This window comes from Tachyglossus aculeatus, chromosome 22, assembly GCF_015852505.1.
Source record: "Tachyglossus aculeatus isolate mTacAcu1 chromosome 22, mTacAcu1.pri, whole genome shotgun sequence".
NCBI lineage: Eukaryota > Metazoa > Chordata > Mammalia > Monotremata > Tachyglossidae > Tachyglossus > Tachyglossus aculeatus.
The window spans coordinates 42,954,374-42,959,806 of NC_052087.1; the positions used below are offsets into that span (position 1 = coordinate 42,954,374).

Consider the following 5,433-nt stretch of genomic DNA (forward strand, 5'->3'; position numbering starts at 1 on the left):
ACTTGGAGTCCCTGCCTATTTATTTCCAATGATCAGTATTTCCCTGGTTACTCCCCATGCTCATTGCCCCACATCTGGGCCAGAAGAGAGGATCTGCTGGCCCGCTGAGACCAATGCCCAACCACTCAAACTGCTCCGCTCCAGGCCCAAGTCCATCCTTTCTACTACAGAGCCCAGCAGAAATCTCTCCTAGAAAATTCCAAAGGCAGAGGCAGAGGCAGCAGCCACAGAATAATAATCATAATAATTGTGGTACTTCTTAAGAGCTTACTATGTGCCAAGCATTGTTCTAAGCACTGGGGTAGATACAAGTTAATCAGGTTGAACCCAGTCCCTGACCCACATGGGGCTCATAGTTTTAATCCCCCCATTTTACAGATAAGGTAACTGAGAGAATAATAATAATGATGGCATTTATTAAGTGCTTACTATGTGCAAAGCACTATTCTAAGCACTGGGGAGGTTACAAGCTGATCAGGTTGTCCCACGGGGGGCTCACAGTCTTAATCCCCATTTCACAGATGAGGTAACTGAGGCACAGAGAAGTGAAGTGACTTGCCTAAAGTCACACAGCTGACAATTGGCAGAGTCGGGATTTGAACCCATGACCTCTGACTCCTGTTCCTCTAGTGAATAGATTTGCCCAAGGTCATGCAGCAGACAAGTGTGAGCCCGTTGTTGGGTAGGGACCTTCTCGATACGTTGCCAACTTGTACTTCCTAAATGCTTAGTACAGTGCTCTGCACACATCTGCACTCAATAAATATGATTGAATGAATGAATGAATGAATGAAAGTAGGGGAGCAGGGATTAGAACCGATGACCTTCTGACTTCAGGCCCATGCTCTACATCTGACTCAGGCTCAGGACAACCAGCCCAAAGTGACCCACACAGGTCTCTGACCTACTGGGATTTTGCTGGTGGCCGGTGGCTGGCGAGCCAGCCCTGCCTCTGCCCCAGGGCCCCCTCACCCACCGGGTCAAACTACCATCCCTGCCAGACGTGCTGGGCTTCCCAAAACAGCCTTTTCCTCCTGCCTGCAGGATGAGCAGAAAGAGCCAATTGTAATGCATTTAAAGGGTCAGCAGAAATCCATACGTGGTCAAGAAACAAGACAAACGTAACAGTAGCCACCAGCCTGATGGGAAAAGCAACGTCCATTAAGTCCATTAAATTTAACATTGAAATCAATGTTTAAACCACAAGAAGTAATTAGTGTAATTCATATTGCAGATCTTGGGGATTTTTGAGACCAAGTTTAATTATATTGAAAAATGACAGTTTCATTTTCCCTCTCTGGATAGGTTACTCTGATGTTCCCAATGCTTTTATTCAAGCTGGATACTGGTCGCAGGTTTTTTAATGATATTAAGCGAATTAGCGTTTCAGCCATCTGAGAAACCATAAATCAGTTTTGTTTCTTTTTGAATGGAGACAACACAGAGCAAGTGGCTTTTAAATCATTTCCCTTTATTGTTGCCACCCGGTTTGTGGGTTTGTCCGCTTGCCTCCCAGTTTGTGGGTTTGTGGGCTCAAGGCAGCCCTTCCCAAGGAGACGGGTGGGGAAGTGGGTGTGTCAAATTTAGATTCTCCCTCTAAGTAATTAGAAGACTGCTAGTCTTCTCCTCTGAGAAGGTGACAAGCAATAACTTCCCCAACACCAGGAGGAGAAGCACAATAATAATAATAATGATGGTGTTCTTTAAGTCCCCTCTCAGGGTCACACCTGGAGAGTTTCCAGTACTCTACGAGTCCTGGCTACAAGAGGGAGAATCAAGCCGAGGCCTACCCATTCCATTCCTAGCTTGGGCAGTGGCTAGCAAGTGGAAGGCAATCTGCTACAAGTCAAAACTCCCCTGTGCTGGGCAGCACTGGCATGGGAGCAAGTCAAGGGAGGAAACTCGAGTTTACTGTGTGGAAGGAGGCAACGGCAAACCACTTCCATATTTTTACCATGAAAACTTTGGGGACACACTCCCAGAATGATTGCAGATGGAGTTGTGGTGTTCTGGGAGAGATGTGTCTATGGTGTTGCTATGGGTTGGAGATGACTCGGAATAAGACAAGATTTGTTAAGTGCTTACTATGTGCCTCTGTACGGATGACAGAGCCCTGACTATGTCACTTGGGGAAGTAGGGTTGATGGGGAAGGGGGGTAGATTGTAGTTGGGAGGCAGAGGCTGGCCCTGGCAGGTAGGCACCGGTGATAATGGCGCAGAGAGGCAGCGTGGTTTAAAGGAAAGAGCCATGGTACTGGGAATCACTAGCCCCAGGTTCGGATCTCACCTCTACTCTTGGCCTTTAGTGTGACCCTGGGTAAGTCGCCCCTGCCCCCTTCTTTTTTCAAATGGTATTTAATTAAGTGCTTGCTATGTGCAAGGCACTGTATTAGACTGTAAGCTCATTGTGAGCAGGGAATATGTCTGTTACATTATTATATTGTACTCTCTTAAGCACTTAGTACATTACTTTATTGTAAGTGCTCCGTAAATACTGTTGATTGACTGACTAAGCACTGGGGTAGGCCCAAGATAATCAAGCTGGACTCAGTGCCTGTCCCACATGGGCTCACAATCTTAATCCCCATTTTACAGATAGGGAAACTGAGGCACAGAGAAGTGAAGAGACTTGCCCAAGGTCACACAGCAGACAAGTGGTGGAGCCAGGACTAGAACCCAGGTCCTCTGGGCAAGAGGATGTCCCTGGGTCCAATACCTTTGGGGAAGACAGGATCTGTCCTGTTCCATCAATCACTCAATGGTATTTATTGAGTGCTTATTTTGTGAGAGCATTGGATTAGGCACTTGGGAAAGTTCAATACAATAGATTTGGTTACCCACAGGAGATTACAATCTAAAGAGAAAGACAGATTTTAAAATAAATTATGGATCTGTTCATAATAAGGGTTGTGGGGCTGAGGGAGAATAGCATATGGCTTTAAGGGTGATAATAATAATAATAATGGTATTTGTTAAGCACTTACTATGTGCCAAGCACTGTTCTAAGCACTGGGATAGACACAAGGTTATCAGATTGTCCCACATGGGGCTCACAGTCTTAATCTTAGTTACCTCTTCTGTAAAATGGTAATGAAGACTGTGAGCCCCCGTGGGACAACGTGATCACCTTGTAACCTCCCCAGAGCTTAGAACAGCACTTTGTACATAGTAAGCACTTAATAAATGCTATTATTATTATTAATAATAATAATCCTCATTTTACGATGAGGTAACTGAGGCAGAGAGAAGTTAAGTGACTTGCCAAAGTCACACAGCTGACAAGTGGTGGAGCCAGGATTAGGACCCATGACCTCTGACTCCCAAGCCTGTGCTCTTTCCACTAAGCCACACTGCTTCTCAATGATGGTAAAGAAGGGAGAGGGATTAGGGGAAATAGGGCTTAGTCAGGGAAGGTCTCTTGGAGGAGCTGAGATTTTAGGAGGGCTTTGAATATAGGGAGAGTGGTGGTCTGTCATTTGTGAAAGGGGAGTGAGTTCCAGGCCAGAGGCTGGATGTCTTAGTACCTTTCTCAAGCTGTCATCATTTTCTACTCTGCTTCTCCATCCAGGATGCTTCATCCATCTGTCCAGGGACATTTCTGTGTTAGCGTTTTATTAAAGATATCGGTGAAAAAGGCGCACTTGGGAAAAATTGTTCTGGCTCCCCCCTTGCCCCTTGTGTTAATACAACACTGCACACGCTCTTGAATAATCAATGCTCAGATCAGTAGCCCAGGCTTCGCTATGATTTCTGGTTTCAGGGTATATTTCCCCAAGGGCCAGCCGGCCTCCCTGCCACTCAGCATCCTGGAGTCCACGCCCACCTGTCCAGCTCTGCACACAATCGCAGCCCAGGACTCCGAGGAGCAGGGCTGGGGGGAGCCCCTCTGAGCTCACACCCAAGATGGGCAAATCTGGGGAGTGGGTGGCAGGTGGCTTGGATCCCCCTTGCCCCTGCCCTAATCACCCTCCTGGCAGGCAGGAAAGCGGGAGGGGAAGAAGAGGGAGCCTAAAGCCCTGGGCTCTGTGGAGTGCCCATGGGCTTAGACAAGTGAAGAGCTGAAGGAGTATCTCATTGAATTTCACCCATGTAGATGGCCCAGGTGGATGGAAAATGTCACCCCAAAGTTCTTTCATTCGATCATACTTATTCACAATGTGTGCAGAGGACTGTACTAAGCACTTGGGAGAGTACCGTGTAACAATAGACACATTCCTTGCCCGCAATGATCTTACAGTCTAGAGGGGGAGAGAGACATTAATAGAAAAAAATAAATTACAGAGATGTACGTAAGTTCCGTGGGGCTGGGAGGGGGGATGAATATGAGGAGCAATTCAGGATGATGTAGAAGGGAGTGGGAGAAGGGAAAAGGAGGGCTGAATCAGGGCAGGCTTTTTGGAGAAGTTATGCCTTCAATAAGGTTTTGAAGTGGAGGAGAGTCATTGTCTGTGAGATATGAGGAAGAGCGCTCCAGACCAGAGGCAGGACGTAAGCTCATCCCAAGACTGTAAACTCACTGTGGTCAGGGAATGTGTCTGCTTATTGTCATATTGTACTTTACCAAGCACTTAGTACAATGCTCCGCACCCAATAAGCACTCAACAAGTATGACTGCATGAATGAATGACTGGCCAAGAGGTCGGCGGCAAAATAGATGAGATTGAGATACAGTGAGAAGGTTGATATTAGAGAAAAGAAATGTGTGGTTTAGTTTATAGTTGGAGAGTAGTGAGGTGAGGTAGGAGGGGGCAAGGTGATTTAGTGCTTTAAAGACAAGATGGAGACAAATCATTTAGGGGAAGGCTGTTGCTTCTGGCCTTGGTCTGGAGTCAGGGAAAGATGGGGAAGCCATAAGGAAAAAAAAGAGGAGTAGAGGCAGTCCTCCACTTTAGACTTTAAGCTCCTTTGAGGCAGGGAATGTGTCTACAAACTCTGTTACACTGTACTCTTCCAAGCACTAAGTACAATGCCAGGCACACAGTAGGAAAAGGAAAAGGAGAAGGAGGAGGAGGAGGAGGAAAAAGAGGAGGATGAGGAGGAGGGCTGGTGTTGGGAATCAAACATGAAATTTTTTTCTCAGTGTTTCTTTGCTGAGACCTTTTTTTAAAAAATCTTTCCTCTCTGTGGCCCTTCAGATGTCCTTCAAGGTTGGCCCAGTGGCTTCTCAGAGAATTAGGATCTTCTTCACTGCTCTGCTCCCTACATGTAATTACCATCACAATTACCATGTACTGACATAGTAATTATATGCCCTGCAGTTCATGGATGTGGATGAAGGTCTAAAATTGCCATACAATATTTAACTTAAATACCTCATTTTAATTGTTTCTCAAGTTGTTCCCCATCGGTCGAGTAAATATTCTAGAACTACATATTAGATAATTACCATGTAACTACAGGGAATAGAATATAACACAGAGTTTCTAAATGTAT

General features: G+C 45.9%; 1 non-coding gene across 1 annotated transcript; it reads left to right on the plus strand.

The window, feature by feature from the left end:
- Positions 1–1,709: 1,709 nt before the first annotated feature.
- On the plus strand, positions 1,710–1,847 carry LOC119944291. The gene has a single exon (XR_005455785.1). It is a non-coding gene; the product is annotated as a small nucleolar RNA SNORA7 (small nucleolar RNA).
- Positions 1,848–5,433: the final 3,586 nt, after the last annotated feature.